The sequence below is a fragment of the Diachasma alloeum genome, unplaced genomic scaffold (assembly GCF_001412515.2).
Source record: "Diachasma alloeum isolate Michigan unplaced genomic scaffold, Dall2.0 Dall_scaffold_00563, whole genome shotgun sequence".
NCBI classification, from domain to species: Eukaryota; Metazoa; Arthropoda; class Insecta; order Hymenoptera; family Braconidae; genus Diachasma; species Diachasma alloeum.
Window position 1 is genome coordinate 1 of NW_021680695.1, and position 25729 is coordinate 25729.

Here is a 25729-nt window from a genome sequence, read left to right on the forward strand (position 1 = left end):
CACCTAATCCTATGGACAACCAAGTTGTTACCATTGTTAGATCCAGATCTATCGCCCCTCCCAACTGATCCATGGTCCTCATCCAGAAGGGACCGGCTGTGGGGGGCTGTGCCGCAACTCTTTGGTAGAACCGGGTATTGGAAGTTACGGGTAGTTAGTCCGCAACTAACACCGCTATTGCAGCAGGATGGAACACCATCCTGATGAGCGATGGGTACGCCAACTTCCCTACGCCATACTATTATTATTATTATTATTATTAATATTAATATTATTATTATTATTATTATTATTATTATTATTATTATTATTATTGTGGCGGTTGTAGGATGGTGGAATACGGAGTGTTGCTCCATTTCCACGAGTGGGAGCGAGATGCACGAATGCTTGGTAAACGTAGGCCCTCATTGTGTTACACTCCTGAGCTATCCGCTCGACAATTCTCATTTCCGCACGCCGAGATTCGGGGTTGGGGCCAAGTTTGCCAAACTTCAAACGTCAAAATATACGAAATGACCGACTAGAAAATTCCCTACGTTATAAGTGTTCGATTTTCGAATTGGCCCAAATTATTCACTCATACTTATTCAAGTAACAGATAGATCGATTAACCGAATTGACAGATGATAGAAAATATATGTTGCCACATGAAAATATTCCCGAATATGTGAATGTTCGACTATTCATTCGCACGAATTTGAATATTCCAGATACGATAGAATTACCGATGAACGAACTGGTCCGATGATTGAGAAAATTAGGAAATACCGCTAAGAGATTTTTTATATTCTCATTTCATCCAAAAAACTAAGCTTCCGAATATCCATATGCGGAAATTTGTGTTCCACCGAAAGGGAGATGGCGCGATTGTTCTATACGCCCGAATGTGAATTTGTCCAACAGTATTATCCGAGATTATAGGGGTATTGTAGGTAACGCTGTCGGTAAGGTAGAAATCATATATACTCTAAAAAGAATGAGTAATTACATAAATGAATATTAGTTTCTGAACTGTAACAAGGCGGTCCTAAACTATCTCAAATGATTCTCGAATGATAGAAATTGGTTTTATCCAAAAATTAATTATTTCCCTGTGTTCTAATGTTTTTTACTTTATCTACAGTGTACCTACAATACTGTCGAACAAATCTACATTCGCGCGTATCGAACAATCGCGCCATCTCCCTTTCGGTGGAACGCATATTTCCGCATATGGATATTCGGATGCTTACTTTTTGTACATGAAATAAAAATATAAAAGATCTCTTAGCGGTCGAAGATATTTTCTAGTTTTCTCAACCATCGGACCAGTCGTTCATCGGTAATTCTATCGTATATGGAATATTTAAATTCGTGTGAATGAATAGTTGAACATTCACATATTCTAGAATATTTCCACAGGGGAAAATATATTTTCTATCATTCACCGTCTCGGTAAATTGAATTATCTGTTACTCAAATAAGTATGATAAAAACTGCGTAGCACATCAATAATTGCGAACAAATCACCCAATCGAGGACTGATGAATTCTAGCCATTTTGAAAATCGAACATTTAGAGCGTAGGGCAGTTTGTTAGTCCGTCATTTCGTACATTCTGACGTTTGAAGTTTGGCAAACTTAGCCCCAACCCGAGATTCGGGGGTTTCAGTGGCGCCATCTGGCACATTTCAGTATAACTGAGAGACAGTATGGCCACAGCTGATCGCCTCAATTAGGCCGTCACGGATGATGGAAGTTAGTGCCATCTAACCCCTTTGGAATAACTCGCGAAAAATAGTAAAAAGTAGTTCACGGGACGGTAATTAGGTCTCGGGAGTATTTAGTGTCTGTGAAAATTGGAATAAGTGTTTTTTATTTTGGATATTTACCGTCGCCATATTGACAAGGTGCCACGCAAGTGTGATGTGGCTAGGGGGAGATAGTGGTGTTTATTTTGCATTATTTTCTACTCAATATAAAAGATATAAAAACCTATTTTTCTCCCTCCAAACCCAATTACTATCCCGAGGGAATAAATTATCTGTTTTTTGAAACAAAAATCAAACTTTTTAGTGAAACGATACGGTCGTAATTAGTACCCGCGTAAAATGCTTTTGTTTAACAATTTTCTGGGGAATTTTCTAGGGATATGTCGGGCAAAAATCCATCCAAGTGGGCCTTAAACAACCTGAAAATCTGTTCATTGAAAAGCTGGAGAAAAATACAAATATTAGATATGAAAATCTCCATGAAAAATTATTGAAACATTGAAAACTGTTCAAATCAATTATCAAACCCAGAAATAATCATATCTTCGTATCTATTCATCCAAAAAATCGAAAAAAGTTCAAAAAACAGTTTTTCACGTACACAAATCACTTGAACTTTTTTCAGAATTTCTGAGGATATCGACGAAAAAAGGTAGCTGAGAGTCCCTCATGTATATACGAGAATAATATTTTTGCGTTTTTAAGTAAATTTCCATTCTGATAAAGCAAATTTTTGCTATTGCAGATAAAACTTTTTCTGATGTTTTATATGTAAAGAAATTGTTGTTATTGCGAAAGTAGAGACAAACAATAAAACATTAACAACTCATGCTTTATATAAGGAGCCATTTAGTGGGCACAGACCGGATCTGGATTGGACTACCAAGCGTACTAAAGACGTAATGCGTTGTAATCACCGAGATGACACGGTTATTATCGTCACGGTTATCTCTATAAGCTTAAGACCTACTAGAATTGTAAGACTGGATACCATAACACCATTGTTATTATTCCCCACAAGATTTTGATCAACTCGAACATTCTCAATTTATTATAACTAAGGTCTGACTTGAGTTCAGCCTTTTTTACTTGATTCAAGCAACTCTTTGGAGTTGATTGAAGTCAGAGATACCTCTTACGATTTGAGCATTATTCAACTACCAGAATCAAGCTCTCTACAAGGGAAAAAAAAACTTCAAAAAATTTAATGGAGCAAAACGTAAATTGTATGTGACCTTTAATAAAAAATCTATCTAACATGAATTATGGAAGCTACCTGGAGAGAAAAGTTGGAGAAAAATAAAAAAAGAGACGAAAAAAATTGGGGAAAAATTTAACCAGAAAATCTCTGAAAATTTTACTATATGGAAGATAATAATGGAGCAGAATGTATTATTTTTTTTTTATTCATATTTCTTTCCTACTACCACTACGGTTTTATAGGCACCCCATTCGTCTGCCTGGCCTCTTCCACTTCTCTCTTTTGATTTTTTTCTGCAGAGCAGAATGTAATTCACTAAAAAAACACTTCTAGTGGAGGTAGAAATCTCTGTATAGTAAAATTTCCAGCACCTGTACAGTATTAGTTTGGCAACGTCACACGAAAGACATGGAAACGAACGCTAGTAAGAATTAACTTTACACTGTTGGACATATCTGCCTGAAATTTCAGGCGGACTTCTTGATCAGTTTTTTCTCGTTATCGTTCTACTGAAATTTCTATAAATTTCGTCGTGGAAAATAAAAAACTTTTACGGAAAAATCAGAGGAAATTGTAAATTTTAGTTTGCTTATTCCATAGAAATAAATAGAAATAAGGAAAATTCAGGTGAATATATTCTTAAATTTTCATTTAATGGTAAGGTTAGCATAATTTGGTAGTGAATATTCATGCTTTGAGTGAAAGTTCAAAAATTCTCGGCTTCCTGCGGCTCAAAAAATTTGTAATTCCATTAAATTCTGAATGAATTCTGAAATTTAGTGATTTTTTACACCTAAATTGAAACCAATATCATTCTACTGAAAATTATAAATCACCTGTCCATGAAATTTCAATTTCATTTCTAACATTGTGCAGTAACCACGAAAGAAAATTGTACATTGTTATAAAAAACTTTCTAGACATTGAGTAATTATTTACGTTCCCTGACGCATTTTTTGGTCAAATTCCGGATAAATTTTACCACTATATAAATAATGACCCAATGGTACAAAACCTTTTTCAAGCAAGCGGAGAAAATTCACCAGTTATCTTGTATTTCTTCCCCCGACATTAAATTAGAAAGACTTAGAAAGGAATTTCGTTCCACGATTACCTATAATTTTTATTTTTCATATGTTTACAATTTGAATCAAGTGATTGTTCTTCTGGTATGGTGATTTTTTGCTTAAACCACTCAACTTTAGATATTTACAAACTTATTCTCATATTGTTACTCAACTTTGCCCAACTTGATCACTACCACTATTCACGAGCAACCAAGAAACTTTTCAAAAAATGAAAAACCCCATAATCCTCTCCATATATTTACCTTCCAACAAACTGCACTTGGCAATTTCTAATTAACTCAACCTAAAACTCGGGCACGTCGAAAATGTCAGTAACAGTGGCAATGAAGAGAATTACGATCCTACGCTACGGAATCTAGCGTTTGAGCTGTACGAACATATTAGACTCGGTGTTTGTATTCCCACGATGACGTACGACATTCCTCCCTCCCTCCCGCCACCCGTCCTCTCTGCCCCTCTTAACCCCTGGTCATCGCTACTCCGTTGGTATCCGCGCCCCTGACGTTTAATGAACGCCGTTGGACGTTTTGATTTAGAGGACAGTTTGATTTCCGAGTGGTACAATAACCGCCAATTTGTAAATCACCTCGTAAATTTGCTGGCTATCCTTCGACCTCTTTCCAAAAAATAGCCCGTCTCCCTCCAGCTTCTCTCGATTTCTCTCACTTTTACAACGAGTATTTTCAAAGCCAAAATATGTCGTTGCGCGTGCCGAGCAATTTGTCGAATTGGATTAAACAATCGAGGCTATTAACTCCCCCCTCTCTGCAACTCACCCACCACCTCTTTCTCTAACTCTGTATCACCCACCAACCCCTTTTAATCCGGTTGAAAAAACGGAAAAAAATACCGTGATCGTGGACACTCGCGAGACTAGCCAGAGTAAAAAAGTAGTGGGGAAAGGAGTAGGGGGCTTGGACTCGTGTTAGTACGGTGGGACACACGCTTCCAGCGTAATTGTTATTAAGCACGTAACGAGTCGTGAAACGGGAGTTACACCGATCCGGGGTGCTCGTTCTACAAACTTCTACGGTAATACTGGGTGATCCAAAAGTTTTCCAAACCAGGCGGGCTGCTTATTAATTGGTTCTACCGGAACTGTGTGCGACAAGAGTGTTACGAGGAGAAGGAAGGATAGGTGAGAGTGAGGGGGGGGGGATGAACATTGGTGTTGGCAGAATTTGGCGCCCATCCGAATCGACTTGAATGAAAGAACAATTTTTTTTTCCATTGAAATGCTAAAAAAAAGTTTTGTGGGAGGAACGGGTTGATTTCTTCAGGCTGTTAATGGCTTTATTAAATATATTTATATGTCCAATATACGTGTAACAACAGTTAAGTTCGGAAATAAGAGCTGTGAGGTGTTAATTATGGAGGATGAAGGTATACGATGGTGAGGCAGACGGAGGTAGTGGGGATGAGGGAGGTAAATTAATTGGGACCCTCGGGTGTAATTCGCCCAGTTCGAACTTGTATCCTGAAATTTAATTATCATCCATATTCATTCGCGTTGGTGAAACTCTTGAGATCAATTTTTGATTAATAATTGTGATTTGTTCTGGTTTACGCTGGTCCTCTTTCATTTCTATTTTTTTTATTTCTTAAGTCATTAATTATAATTTCAGTGGATAATTGTACATTAATATACAAATAATGAGTTCAAAATTTCGGGAAGATCAGAGATAACCTACATCTAAATATATTTTGACCTCAATCACTCCGCGCACAAACTTCAAATGTCAGAGAGGACGCAATAGAAGTAGAATCGTTGTTAAATGCAAATGTTAGGAAAATGAGGACTGAGGATTAAAGCTGAGGGCTTTTGATGGAGTCATGAATGCATTCAGCTCTTTTTTCTAGGAAACTCTATTTCCATTGAATTCCATTTCCTGTGAATTTCCAGTGAATTTTCTACGCTCGGATAACGTGCAAATCCGAGAATTGATGATGGATAAATTATTTGTAGGGATTGAGATAACAGAGTTTGCGTTATTCGTAGCGAGTGGATTTATTGAAATGTGGAATAGTTAATGGAAGTACTTGAATAATAATTCATACATTATTTGGCACATTCTCCAAAGGTAAAAACATTGAAGATAATCTAGGGGAATGCGAGAATTGAATCAATATTATGTCTGTTTCGGTGTTGGGATTGTTGTAACCTTCTATAAAAAGAGCGTTTTGTGATGTTTCTTTGCACAAACATTATACATGATGCCATTACTCAACATACATAGTGTCCGGGTAGCTCGGAGGGGGGAGGGAGATATTTGAAGAAGAAAACTCTAATAATTTTTTTTCCGATGCTTTGTTAAAAAGTGCATAATCTACAAAGCAAACATCAACCGTGGGATATCCTCCCGTTGAAAATTCATCCTCTCTCTGACATAAGATAGGAGAATAAAAATGATGGCAATGGGTTGGGGATTTGATGCACAATAGATAGGAATTTTGAACCGTTAGGTCCGCGTAATAAATTTATATATTCCCCTTCGTTTGGAATTGATGGATGAAAATGATTAAAATCGATCATCGATTGAATGCCTCTCCCCCCCCCCTCCCCCCGTAGGAATCACGGTTTTTGAGAGATGTAACGATTCACTAACAAATGTGATAGTTATAAAACAATCACAGTATATTTACAAGATGTAAACTATATACAAAAAGTGAAGATAGATAATGTAAGGAGTAGGTATTCACTCCTGAGTATTCGGCGGTCGGTGCCGGACTGCTTCGTTGAGATGTTTCTCAATTCGCAAGACAGCCCAATTCCGTAGATGAAGTTAATCCGAAATATACGCGTGACACAATAGGGAGCGAGTGAGACAGCACGGGAGTTTCGTTCGCCCGTCAATCATCTTTTCCTCTGGGTCCGTGGTTAACGCGTAGATGTGTGCGTCTGTAGGTGAGACGCTACCCCCCCCCCCCCCNCCCCCCCCCCCCCAACGTATTAAACGGAACAAGGACATTTTTTTATGGTGGAATGTTTGTCTTTCTTGAACGGTTTCTCTTAAAATTCTTTAACTCCCATAATTTCTCAATATTTAAGTACACCGGAGATTTTTTTTGCTCCTACAGACGAAATGCTTAACTTATAAATGACTTCGGATAACTTATGAATATGTCAATTAATATAATGACGTGTTTAGTCATAACAATGTGGCACATTGTTTTAAAAAACGTTTCTGCGTTATGAGTGATTTTACTAAGGTTATTATAAAATTTGGTTTATTATTGTTTCGAAATATAAAATACGATTTTTAATGGATTTAATTCACTTGCATTTTAAATACGACGTTCAAAAAGAGTTTTAATGTTTATTACATTGAATCCTTCACTTTCAATTTTTCATTGAAATCTTTTTTTTTCTTTTTTGTTGATTGATTCATAGGATTAAATATATGAACAGGTAAATTACAATAGTTTTATCTAATTGATTTATTAATTCTATTTCTTAACGTGGTATTGAAAGTCGATTAGGATATTAACTCCTCACGGATGAGGCCGTTCTATTCCCAAGCATAATGTACACTCAATACGATTCGAATTGGATTATTTCTAATGAATGGAAAATTGTAAAACTGATATCGAATTGATGCTACAAGTATAGCGGTTTGCAATTTTGGTTTTCTGATCAAGTTATTCTTCATAAATTTGGAAATTATCAATTTCGAAGAATCCGTGTCTTTTCAACTGGGCGACATTTCAACTACGACATTTCCATTACCGACTGTCCAACTAACACTTATTCAACTTATCACATTTCAACTACTCACATTTAAATACACGCCATGGATCGCCATGGAAACATGGATCGGACCCAAAGTACGTCGATACNCCCCCCCCCCCCCCCAATTCGAAATTGATATGTGGAATTGTTATGAAGCTGTAAAAAATGTCGAACCACGCACGACAAATGCAGTGGAAGGTTGACATAACGCCTACTACACACGTCTCCAAGTATCTGATTGAAGCCCTTAACGATGAACAGGCTGCAATGGAACTCATATGGAGGTAGACCAATAATGGCCAGCCCCCTCCAAAAAAACGAAAGGCTTACAGAGATCATGACGCGAGAATCAAGAGAATCTTTGATCGGAAAAATGCATTGGATGATATTGAAAACTATCTGCGTGGAATCGCTCAATGCATCTCAATATAAAATGGAAAACAGCCTTTGAAAAAAAGCATGAAAATCCTTTAAAAAAAACAACTATTAATACTAAATTATTGACCTCTTGTGATTGATAATATAAAAACAAATTGAATCTTTGTATGATATTAATCATTAATCTATTAGTTCAGTGATTAAATTGAGTTGCATCACGTTGTCTGTTGAAAATCAAAGAGTAAAAAAAATGAAAATAAGAAAAATTTCAGCTAATTCCCAAAAATATAGTAATTTCACAAAAACTAATTGATATGTTGTAATTAAAAATTTTAGTTGAAATGTCGTAGTTGAAATATCGCCTAGTTGAAAAGACATGCCAACATTTCGAAAGCTAGCGTTCACATTCGTATTGGTCCACACGATGTATTGTCTCCGTACGTGAGGGGTTGAAGCTGATTGGAACTTATAAAATATTTTTATTATTTATTTATTTTTTATTTATTTATGCCCTACAGGGATAACGCCCTATGACAGTGGGGGTACACATGGCATATAAAAATAAAAATACACTATAATATTCAAGTAAAATAGTAAAAAAGTATAAATAGAAATATAAATAATAGTGGTAACAGTGATAACAGATGGCAATTTTAGTTGTAATACTCTAACAGATATGATAGGAGTGGCGTACAATTTACAGAGTAAAGCAAAAAGCAAGAAGCAAAAAGTCAGACTTAAACCAAATACATTTACACATAATTATAAGTACAGCAGTCCCTATTATGAAGTCACCGTTACATCTCATCAGCGCTAAAATTACGCACCTTTAACGCATTAAGCAAAAAATCGTAGAGTCTTTTCATCTTGTTATCCTCAGAGTTGGTAAAGGTAGTTGAAACGAATGCAATTAGGCGCTCAGATGAGTTATTGACATCATGCAAGAGGCGATTCGTATTGACAAATTCGGGCAGCCAGTATTTTCGTTGCAAGGCATATAAGGGGCAGTTTAGAAGGACATGATATATAGTTTCGTTCTCAGATAAATTACAATATACACAGGTTTATATTTATACTTATAAAATATTTTTAACATGTTTGGTTGTATTATTTATTAGTGGATATAGTTTTATTGTTAGATTCATTCTTATTATTTACAAGAGTAGTATGATTAACAGCATATAGAACAATTTCACGTCAAATCCGAAATTAAACAAGCCGGGGTCCGAGCCCATCCGACAGAAGGCATGTGACCTTTACTTTTTGCGTTATTAGGGCTTTTTATTTTATTTCTACCAATTCCATTGGTAGTAAGCTTCCGAATGGATCCATAGCAATTCCCTGTCTCTGTGACAGGTATACAACCGTAACTGCATGCTACAGGATGTCTACAGGAAGATATTCTACCTTTTAATGAAATAGATTTCCGAAACTGCTGAAACTTTAGATCTCCGAAACTGCTCGGGCGATTGCGCCTATCCAAAATACGAATCTTCAATATTGTAAGAGCTATAATCACACCAAATTTCAACTTACTATTTTAATTTTTTCTCAAAATATCGTGCATACAAGAATGACAAAATTAGAAAAACGAAAAAACGGGAATATCTCTGATTTTTTGTATGGACGGGTTAACATATTTTAATTGAGCTAGATAGTGGCCACCGAGACAAGTATTTTGAAAAAAGAAAAATGAAATCCGTCCAGTAGTTCATGAGAAATTTGAAGAAATATATTTACACAAAAGGTTGAATAACTCAAGAACCGCTCGACCAATTGCCCCCATTCACAATAACAACCTTTTAGGTTATAAAAGCTTGAAGCATACAAAATTTCAACTCCCTATCTCCATTTTTTATCAAGTTATCGTGTAAAGAAGAATGTTCATAAAAAAACAGAAAAACGGCAATATCTTCAAATTTTGTCTGAACGAGTATATATATTTTGATTGATCTAGATAGAGACCATCGAGACAAGTATTTTAAAAAAAGAAATATTGGAATCGGTGGAGTAGATTTTGAGATATTGAGGAAAAACGAAATTTAAAGAAGTTGTTATATCTCAGGAACTACTGAACCGATCGGACTGAAACTCCCGAGTGGAAATTCTGTTCAGGTCTCGATCAGAAACTGATCAAGTCCAATCCGAAATTCTGATCAGGCATGTTACGCCTCTGCCTTAGGTTTTTCCACTAGGGTTTCTCCGCCTTTCATCATTAGGCATTAATTAAATTTAATTTTTTGAGAGAAAAAATTAGTAACTTCCTAGCCGGGAATCGAACCCGGGACCTCCCAATATCGCGTCGGGTGCTCTTACCATCTGAGCTATCAGGACACTTACGAATTTCATTCTCAAATTGACTCATACCCGAGTGGAAATTCTGTTCAGGTCTCGATCAGAAACTGATCAAGTCCGATCCAAAATTCTGATCAGGCATGTTACGCCTCTGCCTTAGGTTTTTCTACTAGGGCTGCGTACCAAAGTGAAGCTTAATCATAGCTACCATAAGCCAAAATTTCAGACAAGTTTCACCGTATTTATGATATGTTGAATTTTCTAAAAATTGATCTCTAAAAACCCAAGTTATCACACCCATGGGATATTCCATGTCAATTCAGCCACCCCGGATTTTTTTTTGTGTAGAAAAAATGATTTGATTACCGCATTTCGAACTACTATATATAGACAGTATTCCTGCCAAATTTCATTGCCTCATGATTTTTTGTTTCTGAGATAATGACTAACAAACTTTGAATTTTCAAAAATTCATAACTTTTGAATGGCGCATCCGATTTGAACAAATAAAAAAGAAATTTTTTTTTTGTTCATACTTTCAGGGAAAAAATACTTCATAGGCGTAAAGGAGCTTCTACACCTATTTTTCGATGAATTTGTAAGTTTTTGTTTTTTTTCGGCTCCAGGGCCGTCCGGTATTCGATNAATGGCGCATCCGATTTGAACAAATAAAAAAGAAATTTTTTTTTTGTTCATACTTTCAGGGAAAAAATACTTCATAGGCGTAAAGGAGCTTCTACACCTATTTTTCGATGAATTTGTAAGTTTTTGTTTTTTTTCGGCTCCAGGGCCGTCCGGTATTCGATTGGAATATTTTTTTTCTGATAGAGGACGTCCATATATGATGTAAAAAAAATACGCCAACATGAGAGAGACAACCAGTGCACTGGAGAAAATTTTTGTTTCCTAAATTTTCGTGTGTTTCCGCTTTCTAGGGGAGCTGCCTCGTCTTTATTAAGAAATTGATATTTCAATCCATACCTTTGATGAATATGAGTTAGAAAAGAGATTCATCACGATAGAAAAGAGAAACAATGCGTCGGGAAAAAAATTTTCTCTGAAATTTTTGAGTTTTTTCGCTATCTATGAGAGCTATCCAAAGAAAGAAACGTGTCAATCAATATTTTTTGCTCATAACGATGAAAAGGAAAGCCATCATGGAAGAGATAAGCAGTACACCAGAAAAATGTGATTTCTTCGCAATTTTCTTACTTTTCTCCTTTTCTCTTTTTCTTCTTCTTTTCAATCTTTTTTTACTTCTTTTACCTTTCAATCGACAGTTTTCCCTTCTGCTAGATGGGAGGGACTATCAACAACATTATAAACCTCTTTCGAAAGAGAAAGTACTCATCCAAAGAAGTGCGAAACATGGAAAAACAAGTTTTATTTTACTGTAACGAGCTTTTTACATTTTTACAATAAGAGGCTATTATTCACCATCTCCAACTACCACTTGCCCAATTGCACTGATTTACTATACATCTGTTCATCACGATTACTGTTTTGTAAGTGCTTTCCGTTTTGTTGTTGTTGTTTGTTTTCGTTTCGGAAAAACTTCTTGGTTTTCCGCAGCCGAATATCGTTTCATTAACAATTGCTCTCCCGGTTTTGGAATAAAACAATGGTGTTTTTGAATGGCTGAAATAGCTTTGGCACTATCAAATGTTTCCCTCAATTCAGTTTTTATATCCTTATGTTCGTCCTGGGTGAAAAAAAAAACATTAATTCCTTTCAAATTCTCTTTTGACCATCGAAACAAAGCATCTGGCGTCAGGATGGGTTCACCATAGACGATTTGCAAGATTCTACGTCTCGCTTCTCTTTTGAAAACAGCGCCCACACCGTCACAAGCTTCTTTACCGTGTGCGGTTGCATGAAAATGGGCCTCTGCATCTATTCCAAAATCAGTCTTGTGATGCGGAAGATTAGCCATTTGGTAACGATTCTTGTAATGTTGCCCAGCTCCATCGATGGCATAGATGATTCTCTCGACATCTTTGCAGTTATTCTTCACATGTTGTATTAGAATTTTCTGTACCAAGTAAACCGCTGCGGTATCATGAGTAGTACTATCTGACAAAACAACTAAACTCCGATGCTGGATCTCGTTTCCTTCGCGATAGTAGTAAACAACGGGATGGACTGTACATTGGTCATTGTTGTAGTGGAAGGATTGAGCAGCATCTTGAGCCACAAAGGCATAATTTTCTGAGAAATCACAGTGCACTAGTACTTCGCTGCTATTCAAATTCTCTTTTCGATCTTTAACAAAAGCTGATTGTTCTTTAGCGATGAAGTGATGGGGTTTTAATACTTTTAATCGTTCGACAAGAAGATCGACGAAGTCATCCATCGCAAGCGTTTGTGTCTGCAAGGTACACCTGTCAGTAGTTTGCCACACGCGAAATTGGACAGTTTCGATAACAGAATCAGAAAGGAGCTTCTTCAATTCACATGAGAAAGGTTTCACTCCAGGGCAGTCTTTACATTCATCCAGATAACAGACCGGGGTTGGATTTGTACACATCAATTGGGCTAGACAATCTTTGTAATCCTTGAGTGGGCAGGGGGAATCTTTAGTTAGAGTGGCAATGTTGATGGCTTCGAGCATCAATTTGCAATTTTGATGATACGTGCAAACACATACGACGTGAGTGCCATTTGCTCCCGCCAGTACACATTGTTTTGGTCTCAGCTCAGCGAACTTACTGAAACCAACCAAAGCCTCTGGATGAGTATTTTTGTACTTCCTATGAAGGTGTTTCAGATTTTCGAGTATCATTTGCTTTTGCTCTACTTTCTTCTCTCCATTGATTTTGACGGATACTTTATCTTCCATCCCTGGCATGACACGACTATTCTCTAGATAAAACTTGTGTACTTTCTCGACCGTTTGTTTTGGGAGTGAATGGCCTGCTTTCGCAATTGGTGAGGCAAATACTCCTTTGATTTCTCTCAATTTTTCCGCTTTTGACGCCATGTATCTCGTAATGCGAAATTCAGAAGCGATTTTCCGCTCGCTCCACGACTGTGGAAAAAGCGTCAAGATTTGCAAGCGCTCACCGTACTTTTCCAGATCATTGAATTTTTTCTTCAAACCATCCAGCATTTCTTCTAATTCTATTTCTCTCGAAGATCGATAGTGCTTTGATAAAGAAGGATCAGCGTCACTTTGGTCATCTTCCGCATCAGAATGCATAGGGGAACTGGAGAATTCAGATACATTATCCGCTTCTTCATCGATTGAAATGCCGGAATCGTCGAGATGGAAAGACCGACCCGATCTCGGAGAACTGTTTATCATATCTGATATGATATCTTTGATATCTCGGGTGGGGTGTCCGAACATCGAAGATGTGTATCATGAAGATTCACCATTGAGAAGGGTGGAATCACATAATTCGGAGCCATCTTCCGGCACTGGCCACAGATCTTCGCAGACTTTGGTAGAAAGGGAAACTTCTTGTATATTGCCGAGGAAATGGGCCGCAAATCCAAACCATTGTGTCCCTTCTGACCAGGAATCCGCATCGGATTCGCACACCTATCACTTCGCAGCACTCTATGAAATGCAAAATTATCAAATCCAATCCAAAATTATCCGGAAAATGAGGATTATTCCAATAAATAAAGTGAAAACTGCTTACCTTGATACAACAGACAGGAAAATGCGAATCGATTCGCAAGGAATTGTACAACGATGAAAACTCAATGAGGAAGTTGATGGTTTCACTAAAACTAGAGCCTAAGGAAAAACTGATGATATTAAATCAATGAATTGATTCTTTTTGTTTTCTTTTCTCATTTGTTTGGTCATGATTAGGTGAACTTTCGATGAAGATGACACAGTATAGCTTTCATAGAAAGCGAAAAGACGCAAAAATTTTAAAGCAAATTTCTTTCCCGACGCAATGTTTCTCTCTTCCATCGTGACGCATCTCTTTTCTAACTCATATCCATCAAAGGTATGAATTGAAATATCAATTTCTCAATAAAAACAAGGCAGCTCTCTTAGAAGGCGTAAAAACACGAAAATTTAGGAAACAAAAATTTTCTCCGGTACACTGGGTGTCTCTTTCACGATGGCGTTTTTTGTTTACATCATATATAGACGTCCTCTANTGGGAGTGAATGGCCTGCTTTCGCAATTGGTGAGGCAAATACTCCTTTGATTTCTCTCAATTTTTCCGCTTTTGACGCCATGTATCTCGTAATGCGAAATTCAGAAGCGATTTTCCGCTCGCTCCACGACTGTGGAAAAAGCATCAAGATTTGCAAGCGCTCAGNGACTGTGGAAAAAGCGTCAAGATTTGCAAGCGCTCAGCGTACTTTTCCAGATCATTGAATTTTTTCTTCAAACCATCCAGCATTTCTTCTAATTCTATTTCTCTCGAAGATCGATAGTGCTTTGATAAAGAAGGATCAGCGTCACTTTGGTCATCTTCCGCATCAGAATGCATAGGGGAACTGGAGAATTCAGATACATTATCCGCTTCTTCATCGATTGAAATGCCGGAATCGTCGAGATGGAAAGACCGACCCGATCTCGGAGAACTGTTTATCATATCTGATATGATATCTTTGATATCTCGGGTGGGGTGTCCGAACATCGAAGATGTGTATCATGAAGATTCACCATTGAGAAGGGTGGAATCACATAATTCGGAGCCATCTTCCGGCACTGGCCACAGATCTTCGCAGACTTTGGTAGAAAGGGAAACTTCTTGTATATTGCCGAGGAAATGGGCCGCAAATCCAAACCATTGTGTCCCTTCTGACCAGGAATCCGCATCGGATTCGCACACCTATCACTTCGCAGCACTCTATGAAATGCAAAATTATCAAATCCAATCCAAAATTATCCGGAAAATGAGGATTATTCCAATAAATAAAGTGAAAACTGCTTACCTTGATACAACAGACAGGAAAATGCGAATCGATTCGCAAGGAATTGTACAACGATGAAAACTCAATGAGGAAGTTGATGGTTTCACTAAAACTAGAGCCTAAGGAAAAACTGATGATATTAAATCAATGAATTGATTCTTTTTGTTTTCTTTTCTCATTTGTTTGGTCATGATTAGGTGAACTTTCGATGAAGATGACACAGTATAGCTTTCATAGAAAGCGAAAAGACGCAAAAATTTTAAAGCAAATTTCTTTCCCGACGCAATGTTTCTCTCTTCCATCGTGACGCATCTCTTTTCTAACTCATATCCATCAAAGGTATGAATTGAAATATCAATTTCTCAATAAAAACAAGGCAGCTCTCTTAGAAGGCGTAAAAACACGAAAATTTAGGAAACAAAAATTTTCTCCGGTACACTGGGTGTCTCTTTCACGATGGCGTTTTTTGTTTACATCATATATAGACGTCCTCTATGAAAAAAAAAATATTCCAGTCGAATACCGGACGGCCCTAGAGCCGAAAAAAAATAAAAACCTAAAAATTCATCGAAATTTAGGTGTAGAAGCTCCTTCACGTCCATGGAGTATTTTTTTCCTGGAAGTATGAATGAAAACAAAATTTTTCTTTTTTTATTTGTTCGAATCGGATGCGCCATTCAAAAGTTATGAATTTTTGAAAATGTAAAGTTTGGTAATCATTACCTCAGAAACAAAAAATCATGAGGCAAAGAAATTTGGCAGGAATACTGTCTATATACATACAGTAGTTCGAAATGCGGAAATCAAATCATTTTTTCTAGACAAAAAAAAATCCCACACACATACAGACATGACCCTAAAAACATCATTTCTTCACGTTTCAGAACATTCTAGACCATTTGCTATCAAAATTGGAAAATCTAAAAATCGCTCAAATACAAGGCTTTCATTCGGAAGCAAAAAGGGATAAATAAATGGCGAAAAAAGACTTCGAAACGGATCAGAATAATAAAAGAAAAGGAAGGACATTACAAAAAAGCGAAAAACAAAGAATAAAAAAGGGTTGAAAAAGGGATAAATGAATGATCAAAGAAAATATGAAAAATATAAAAAAGGACATAAACATTACAAAACAAGACGAATATTCTTGAATCATTGAAATTAGAATCAGTTGACTCGTTTTTGAGATATTAAAAAAATTAGATTTACATATAAAGTTGAATATCTCAGTAATTATCCGATTGAGCCCATTTTCAATACGAACCATTGCTACTACTAGAGTTACTCTATTTTTGCGAATACTATAGTGCAAACAACGCTTTAAAGTTAAAACGACAAAAATTGAAATATCTCTAAATTTTGTATAATTGGGTGCAGATATTTTGATTGATTAAAATAGAGGATATCGAGACGAAAATTTGTAAAAAAAAATTAGAATCGGTTAACTCGCTATTGAGATATTAAAAAAATTAGATTTACATATAAAGTTGAATATCTCAGGAAGTAATCATCCGATTAAGCCTATTGTCAATACGAACCATTGTTACTACCAGAGACAACTTCATGCCAAATTTCAAGTTGATATCTCCATTTTTGCGGTTGCTAGAGTACGAACAACGATTTTAGGTCAAAAAGAGAAATCGAAATATCTCGAAAACTTTCTATGAATGGGTATAATATTTTGATTGATTACAATAGAGGGCATCAAGATGAATATTTTGAAAAAAAATGAAATCCGTTGGGTAGTTTTCGAGATATTTAGGAAAAAGCGTAAAGAAACAAATGGCTGTTTCTCAAAAACTAATTGACGGATCCAGCTGAATTTTGCCATGAAGTTAGTCCCAAATGTTTCCAATAAACCGACAAAATTTCAGATTTTTTGGAATAAATTTTCCCGTTCATTCGTTAATTTTAAGAAAAAGTGACCACCGAGTGGACACTATCACACACAGACATGGTCCCCAAACTTCGTATTTTTCCGTTTCAGACCATTCTGGATCATTGCCAAGCAAAGTTAGCAAAAGTGAAAGTCGAACGAATGCAAAGCTTCCATTCGGAAGCAAAAATTAATCATTTGCTCCAGTTCATCGTTGATATTATCCATTGTAGTGGCAAGAGGAGAACTCATGCTATATTTCAAGTTCATATATCAATTTAAAAAATAACTAGCATGCGGACAAGGATTTTGATCGAAAAAGGAAAAATTGAAATATCTCTAAAATGTAGTACAGATGGGTAGTATAGATGGGATATATATTTTGATTGTTTGAGATAGGAGACATCGAGGCGAGTATTTAAAAAAAATAATAATTGAAATCGGATGGATAGATTCTAAGATATTTACGAAAAACGCTTTTGATACAATGTTGAATATCTCCTAAACTAATCATCCGATTCAGTCCATCTTCAATTCCATCCATTGCAGTACTAAGAGGCAGATTTGTGTCAAATTTCTAGTTGATATATTAGTTCAAAAAGTAACTAGCGTGCGAGCAAAGATTTTGAGCGAACAATGAAAAAACTGAAATATCTCTGAAATTTAATATGAATGGGTATACATATTTTGATTGATTAAGATAGAAGACACCGAGGCGAGTATTTTGAAAAAAAAAATGATTGAAATCGGATGGATAGATTCCGAGATATTTACGAAAAACGATTTAGAAACAAATGGCTTTTTCTCGAAAACGGTTAGACCGATTCAGTTGAATCGGTGCACAGAGTTAGTCCACATTTATACCTATAATCTCACGAAATTTCAGATTTTTTTGAATTTTTTTAGCCGTTTATTTCTTTGATCTTCTAAAAGTTGACCATCAAGTCGGCCAAGTTGACCATGCGCACATACAGACACAGTCGTCAAACTTTGTATTTTTACATTTCAGACCATTCTGCATTATTTCCACGCAAAATTAGAAAATCGAAAAATCCATGGAATGCAATGCTTCCATTCGGAAGCAAAAAGTGTCATGTTTCCGATTGTCGTGCCGATTTTTTCAGAAGGAGTATTCAACTTGAGATATTCAACTTTATATGTAAATTTTTAGAAAGAGTCGATTTTTTTCAGCGAGTTATGATTTTTCAAAAAATTTCACCCTTTCCACTTGAATTTTGATTGTTTGAAAAAAAGGTGAAATAATTCAATTTAATCATTAGAAGTAGAATTTTTGTTCTCACGCATTGGAAGGTAATTGAAAAAGCTTCAAAATAAGTGCAATTGAACTCAATTTGTTCAATTTTTAGAGTCGTTATAGCCAAATCAATTCTTTCTTCAATCTGCTATTACTCGAAAACTGTATTTTCTTATCTGAAATGTTAGAGGCCACTTGGGGACATAATTACCGATATTTTTATCAAAGGACAATAATTATTCTGCAGTCGTTCTTCGTTAAATGAGAGATATTTCTTCCGAAAAATTCGTTTCCGAGAGCAATGCGAAAATAAGAAACAAAAAATATGACTCGTAATAGTTGAAAAAGTTACTTATTTCAAGTCATATTCCACTTTGGATTATATGACTATCCACCTGAATGTTACAGTGAGGGAGGGGACACTTAAGAATCCTGACTTATGTGATAATCAATGAATTTACGACGGATTGCATTTTCTAATTGTTTTGCAATTGTAAAAGTATTTTATTAAAAGGGTTTTTTACTTTTTCAATGTTGTCGCCTAACATAAAATGTTGAAACAACTTGTGGAGATAGTTTTTTTTTCAACAGGGAATTCATATGAAGACGCAGGTCCACATCGCAAAATCAAAGTGGCTTCGAATGAAGTGGAATTGAAGCCTCTACCAACTATCATTCCCACACTGAGAATAAAAATTATTTTCGCCAAGTAGAGTCATTCGAAGGCAATGCTCATTAGATTTCAATTATGATAATTATATTGCTGTAGAAGATGATCATGTTAGTTATAGCCTTGAGTAAACTCCCTAAATAATTATCAACATTAAAAAATTAGTTGAAATTCTTCTTTGTGGAAAATAAGTAATTTAAGAAAAATTAATAATCATTGGAAGAGTTCATCCCAGATCATGTGTAACAGAGTCATCCTGTAGAGCAACATGATTGTCATAATTAGCACCTAATCAGGTTTACATGGGAATGACTCGATTGGAGAAATACGATCTTGAAAAAATAAATGCCTGTGTCAACTAAATGAATATTCGACAAATATAATGTTTTTTTCTCAGCGCAACCACCATTTATCGTTCCACGCACTGATAACTTCTGATTTGATCGGTTCCAATGACAAAACATCTTTTGCTCGTTTGAGTGTTTCATACTCAAGGGAGCTAGAAAAAGGTCTGACTATCACGGTTCTAGTGAAGTTTGGTGTGATAACATTATAGCTATGCGTTCCTGGTAAAAGCTGGTAAAGAGAATTAGAATTTAGAGGAAAATAAAAATCTCGCACCGCCCAGAATTCGATTCCGCCGGGCACTTCTCCAACTAAACTACCGAGAAATACGGACTCGCGTGAATCGATCAAGTGATTGCTTTTCGGTTTCAATAATTTCTTCTTCAGTTACGAAAATTGTACGAATGTTAGGAACACTTATTTGGGCCCAATCATAGGGATCCTCAACCGTCAAGATGTGATTCACGTAGGGACATTGGAGACTAGCACGTGCTGCTGGACGTTGGAATGATCCACCCACCCTATCGCAGGGGCCTTTACCATCGAAAGAACCAATGCATCGCTGGCAAATTCAACCGTCAGGGTGTCAGATTAAATTAAATTGACATTTTTTTTTTCAAAACAAGTCAGTGTTTTTCAAAGATTTCAAGCTTTTCTTCCAAAGCTAGTTTGTTCTCCGCTTTTGTTCAATAACATTTGTTCATTTCACTTCAATTGTTTAAATTTAAGTTCTGTTCATAATGATTGTCACAACGTATGAGCAGTAATACCAAATGATCTAATCTATGAATTTTTCCCCGAAATATTCTAAAAAAAAAATCATGATTTTGACAGTGAACAATTGTAAAAACCTTCATGTCACCCCTAAAATATCCTGGGATGAGAAGTTTGAGTCTTTTTCGGGGTCTGGAAGACTCGCGTCTGCGTCTATGAGAGAGTATGGCTCAGCGCCAGTAGCCATACTTTTGAGACTCTGCGTGAGAGATGCCGCAAGACTGTCAAGAGACTGCTATAGAGGGGCTCTCGGCAAGAGACCTCGCGTGCCTTACATATCTCAATAATTAATCAATCACTAATGACTCCTTCAATTTTATTAATAAAAAATAATTGAATATATTAATGTAGTTAATTCATAAATTCAACAATTATGAAAAAAAAGAAATCGGTCCAGCAGTTCTCCAGATGTTCTCTCTCGGTCGGTCTGTCGTGTTCCCTTTCGGTCGCCCATCCTTTTGCTATTCCAACTCGTTACTGCTTAGCTTCAGTGATCGCAGGTTATAAGCTAGTCAAATAAGGACTTTTTTCAGTCGAAATCAAGGATGATAGAAGAAGGATAAAAACCATGAGATATCATGCGGAAGAATGATATGAAATACATACTAAGTTTTTGGGATTGTAGCAAATCGGGAAATTGTTTAAAAAAATTAAAAACTGCAAAATTAAACGTCCACGCGACCTTTTTTGCTTTACGCCGACGGAACCGTGATAGATAGGATTAAAATGCATAGGACTTAATATGTAGAGCATGAAATTGCCTACAAAAAAGTCAACAATCCCATCTCGAGTGGGTTCAAATAATTTCTGATGATGCATCCGTAGAGAGTTTTTTCTCGTATAATAATTCCAAGGAAACTTAATTTAGACCTGGCCCCTACAAATTTTGACTATTGTTTAAATTTAAATTGAAAGATAAAAATTTTCATCAATATAATTTGTCATCAAATAAGAAACTATAAGTTGTGACGTATTTTTCAACGACACACGCGGGAAATCGTGTGCATTGTCGTCCACTAACTTTTAGCAACTCTTTTGGAATCTCTCAACCTGAATAAGTATGAAGGTGATCAATGGGAGGAACCAAAGATACAATACCAAAAGGGCGCCAGTCCTTTTAACCTTCAAAGGACAAGGTCACGATGTCGAAGCGCGTTCTACGACCAGCTCAGGAAACCGCGGAGGCGTGTGGAAACGGGCGAACAATTAATGCAGTTCAGTACCATGAATTATTCGGAAATAAAATGAACTATATTTTCTCACAACAATAAAACAATAGAAAAATCGGCCAAATGCCAGTGAAATAATATTCGCGATTTTTACATATGCGGGAGGGTACTCCCGCATGCAAAAGTTCGACACAATTCAAAAATTATTAATTGTCTGGAGCTACAATTTATAAATTTTCAGAACTAATTGAATGTGTGATAATTACAAAATTAAGTCATTCAATGAAATGCGTGAGAGCGAACTCTACATGCGGTATGACTCGATACAGAGTATTAATATTTTAGCAAATGCGAAAATAAGAAGGGATTATAAAAATGCAATATTTTTACTTGATTGGAAAAATGAACCAATATCACGTAGCCACAATTTAATGACAAAAGATTATCATTCGCGAGAATCACCCGATGCGCGACAACGCGAAGGCCACACGAATGAAGAAATTGAACAAAGTTCCCAAAATCAAAACCGATAAACGGCAACAAAATGAATGAAATAATTAATATTTGTTCCGTACCCCATGGAAAATTAATTGTCATTCAAGAAGAATTTCATCGACAATTTGAGAATGTTATTTGAATGAGGCTAATTTATAATGAGTTCACGAATTATGAGTTAATTCATGAATATCTCACCAATTGTAACATTTGAGTATTTCTCGGTCTTGAGTTGAACAGAAAAACTGTCGCTGACTTGTCCACATTATGTAAGATTGGATTTAACACTTGAAAACGCCCCTGCAATGGGATTTATACCTGAAACCTATCCTAAGGGACGCGTCACAGCAGCACGCAGAAGGGAGAACAGTCAGTACTTGACCAGTTGTCAACCCAAACACACAAACGTTCGCCCAGTCATACTGAAAATACCTTGTGAAATACTCAAGTGAATTTGAAATCATTTTCCAATCGAAAATTAACTCAAGCAAACATTGAATTTCTTTTATGAATTCACCCAGTCATTCAAACATAATTTCATCGATGGAATAACTCAGAAAACTACGAAATAATTGTTCTTCCAAAATCTAGCAATCACTGAGATGGTACATTTAAATTGCACATAACCGTCAGAAATTGTTAGCAAAACAAAAGAAAATCAATTAAACTGTAAATACCAGAAATTTAATTAAATAATTCAAAAAAAAAATGAAATATTAGTCTTGAATTCATCTGAGTGATCTTAATTGTTCAGCTCAGAAGTATCGTTCCGTCGATACAATATTCAATAATGAAAATAAAGGAATGAGGCCAAAGGCCACTGAGTGCCGCGTCCCGCAGGCAAAAGGCTCGAATTTTAACACTCAAACGGTGTCCAAAATGGCCACCGGAGAAATGAATCGAAAAACCACGCGAGCATTCACAAATTCAATCACGCTCCCCGTTTGATACGCGAGAAACTCCAGGATAAACTCGTCTGGACCCTCAGTACGGCAGCGACGTCAGGAAAAGGCCGGAAAATCCAGGCACACCAAAGTAATAATTGTTTTAACAATTCAAAGAAGTTCAAAGAGCGTAATAAAACATTAATTGCGCAGAGCGACTTAATATGGCTGAAACCTAGCGAAGAGTCGTCCGTCGGGGCCGTACATCGCCCCGAGGAACCTCAAAATCTTTTCTACCCCCACCACAATCAACCGATGAAGCGCGGAGAATCCGCGTTATTATATGATTTTAAATTGGGAATTTTTAAATTGTCATAATTCCCAATTCCTGAGTCCCAGAGAACTGAGACTTGCACAGCGCGGTTAGTGGATGTGATCCGTGTTGAACGGCGCAGAAGCCAACATAATCCGATGCTCCTTCAATGTTGTAGCATGAGTTTTTTTTTTACTGGGCGGCCTTGCGCCACCGATCCATCGGTGAGGTGGTAGGGATTCGCACGTAGAGACCTGAGATGCCTGCTGGCGTAACTCGATCGTCTCTCGCGTCCTTCGTGGTGTGAGTCTCCCAGACGCGGTGTGTACGTGCTCGTCGGTGTGCTACTCGTCATCTGCTGTAGCGCCGACTTGTAGCCATTCCCGATGCTCCGCTCCACTCCCCTCATCGCGAAGCTCACGCGTAATCCACGGTGAATGCGACCGACAGAATTTGAGAGAATAATAAAAGAAAGAGTAAATAACAGAAATAAAGAAAATGACAATTGTGGCCCGGGTGATACGACTCCTCGCTGGGATAAAAATACTAATTTTTCCCCCATGATCCGCGGTCAGTTCAGGCGAGGAACAGTGCATGATTTTTATCATGTTACAAAGTACAGAGGTACAAAACCGAAGCTCCCATTGAGTTTGTGAACTATTGATTATTAACAAAATTTTTTTTTGTAATTTGTTCATATTTTTGAAGGAAATTAGCAAGGAAACGTTTGCAGAAGTTCCGCTACGCGGAGAATATGGAGAGTGGGAAGGTCGAATGCGTGGAGTGGGGCGCGTCCGACGACATTTCCCGAAATCTAAAATAATTCATAGCTCACTAAGTATTGAAAATATAAAAAATACCAAAATATCAAAAAATTGAAAAAAAAAAAATCAATGAATTTTTAGACATTGAAAAAATGACAAAAATCGAAAATTTTTCCATTTGTTATTAAAAATCTACGTTAACAAATGCCAAGAAAAATATGAAAAAATTCAAGATTGATCCCAATGACTCAAGTTTGGGATAAAGCCCGACCTGAATTTTTCCAGTCAGATTATATATTGAAAAAACAGCAATTTTTTTAGTTTATCAACAAATAATAAGTTAAATATGAAAGTTGAGTGAAAAGGTCAATAAAGTGAAAATGGAGAGGAGAGAACGAGAAAAAATGACGTTTTATTCTTATTCCAATAAGATAACTGGATCAAAAGTTATGTTATGGCAAATTTTGGTTGAAAAATGAAAAAAAAAAAAAGAGAAAAATGGGGACTCCTGAAAAATCGAAGTATGTTTTTAAAAAAAATTGCTCTCCTGGAGACATTTTGTGAAGGGTCCAGATGCATCCTGATTTTTTTCTGATTTTTTAATCCACTTTTTCATAAATTATTTGCATTTTGCAACTAAAATGAACTTTTCGGCGTTGACGGCGAATCAGCTTTTTCGTAGTTCAACTTTGAGCGCGCTTGGCGACTTGACGGTTGAAATTACGAAAGTGCTACCACTGACTTTTTTGTAGGAAATTTTATGCTCTACAAATTACATTTTATGCATTTTTATCCTATCTATCACGGTTTCGTCGGCGTAAAGCAAAAAAGGTCACGTGCACGCTTAATTTTGCAGTTTTGAATTTTTGAACACAATTTGCCCGTTTGCTGCAATCCCAAAAACTTAGTATGTGTGTCACATCATTCTTCCGCATGATATCTCATGGTTTTTACCCTTCTTCTATCATCCTTGATTTCCAAACCGTAATTTGACTGACCTATTACCCCGGTATCTTCTGAGCAGTATAGCTGCTTGTGGCAGGTCGTATTTTTTCCCACTTGATATGCGCAATTAATGAGAGCGAAGAGATAGAAAAGGATTGACCAAGGTGAACAGTGGGATAATATGGGATAACAGAGAGGGGGGCTTGATAAAAGAAACTGTAATGAAAGGAACAATGGGGCAAAATGGGATACTGGGGTGGAGTGGACCGATTAGACAGCGGGGTAAAATGGGAAAGTAGATTTGTTAGTGGGGCAAAATTGAATGGCGGGGTGAATTGGAGTAGAGGGGTGAGTCCGGTAGCGAATGGATTCAATTTTTCAATTTTTTTGCTTTTTTTCATTTACTTTTTGAATTTTTTTATTTATGGTTCGGTAAATTGAATGATGAAATGAAATTAGATGGCGGGGTGTAAAATTGAAATTCGTAGTAAACAGGACGAGAATGCTATTCTCTGTCAGATTGTGGGGTAAAACAAGGTGAACTAAGTGATAGGTTAATTAGCCGGAGGGGCAAATTGGGGTAAATTAAATACTGGTGTTTAGTGGGATAATCAGGTAAAGACGATAGCAAGGTAAAATGAATGAGCCTGCAAATATGAGGGTGGGGTAAACAGTACAGTGGTGTACAATGGAACAGCCTGGCAAATTGGACAATAGATAAATTTGGGCCGGGGGTGAAATAGGACAGCAAGGTAAAATAGGACCATGTGAATTGATAATGGGATAATGGGGTTAGACGGAATAAGGGTAAATAACGCCTCAACCCGTTATTCTTACCCCACTATCCCATTTTCCCCATAGCCAGGTTAGTGCGCCATCCAATTCACTTTGTTCCATTCCCCCCCCCCCC

The 25729-nt window shown here is 36.6% G+C and overlaps 1 long non-coding RNA gene across 1 annotated transcript in view; it reads left to right on the forward strand.

The window, feature by feature from the left end:
* The first annotated feature begins 5026 nt into the window (after positions 1-5026).
* Positions 5027-25729, forward strand: part of LOC107043387 — a 285600-nt gene continuing 264897 nt past the window's right edge. Inside the window, exon 1 of the long non-coding RNA XR_001461228.1 lies at positions 5027-5177. This is a non-coding gene — a long non-coding RNA (uncharacterized LOC107043387). The remainder of the gene's footprint in view (positions 5178-25729) is intronic.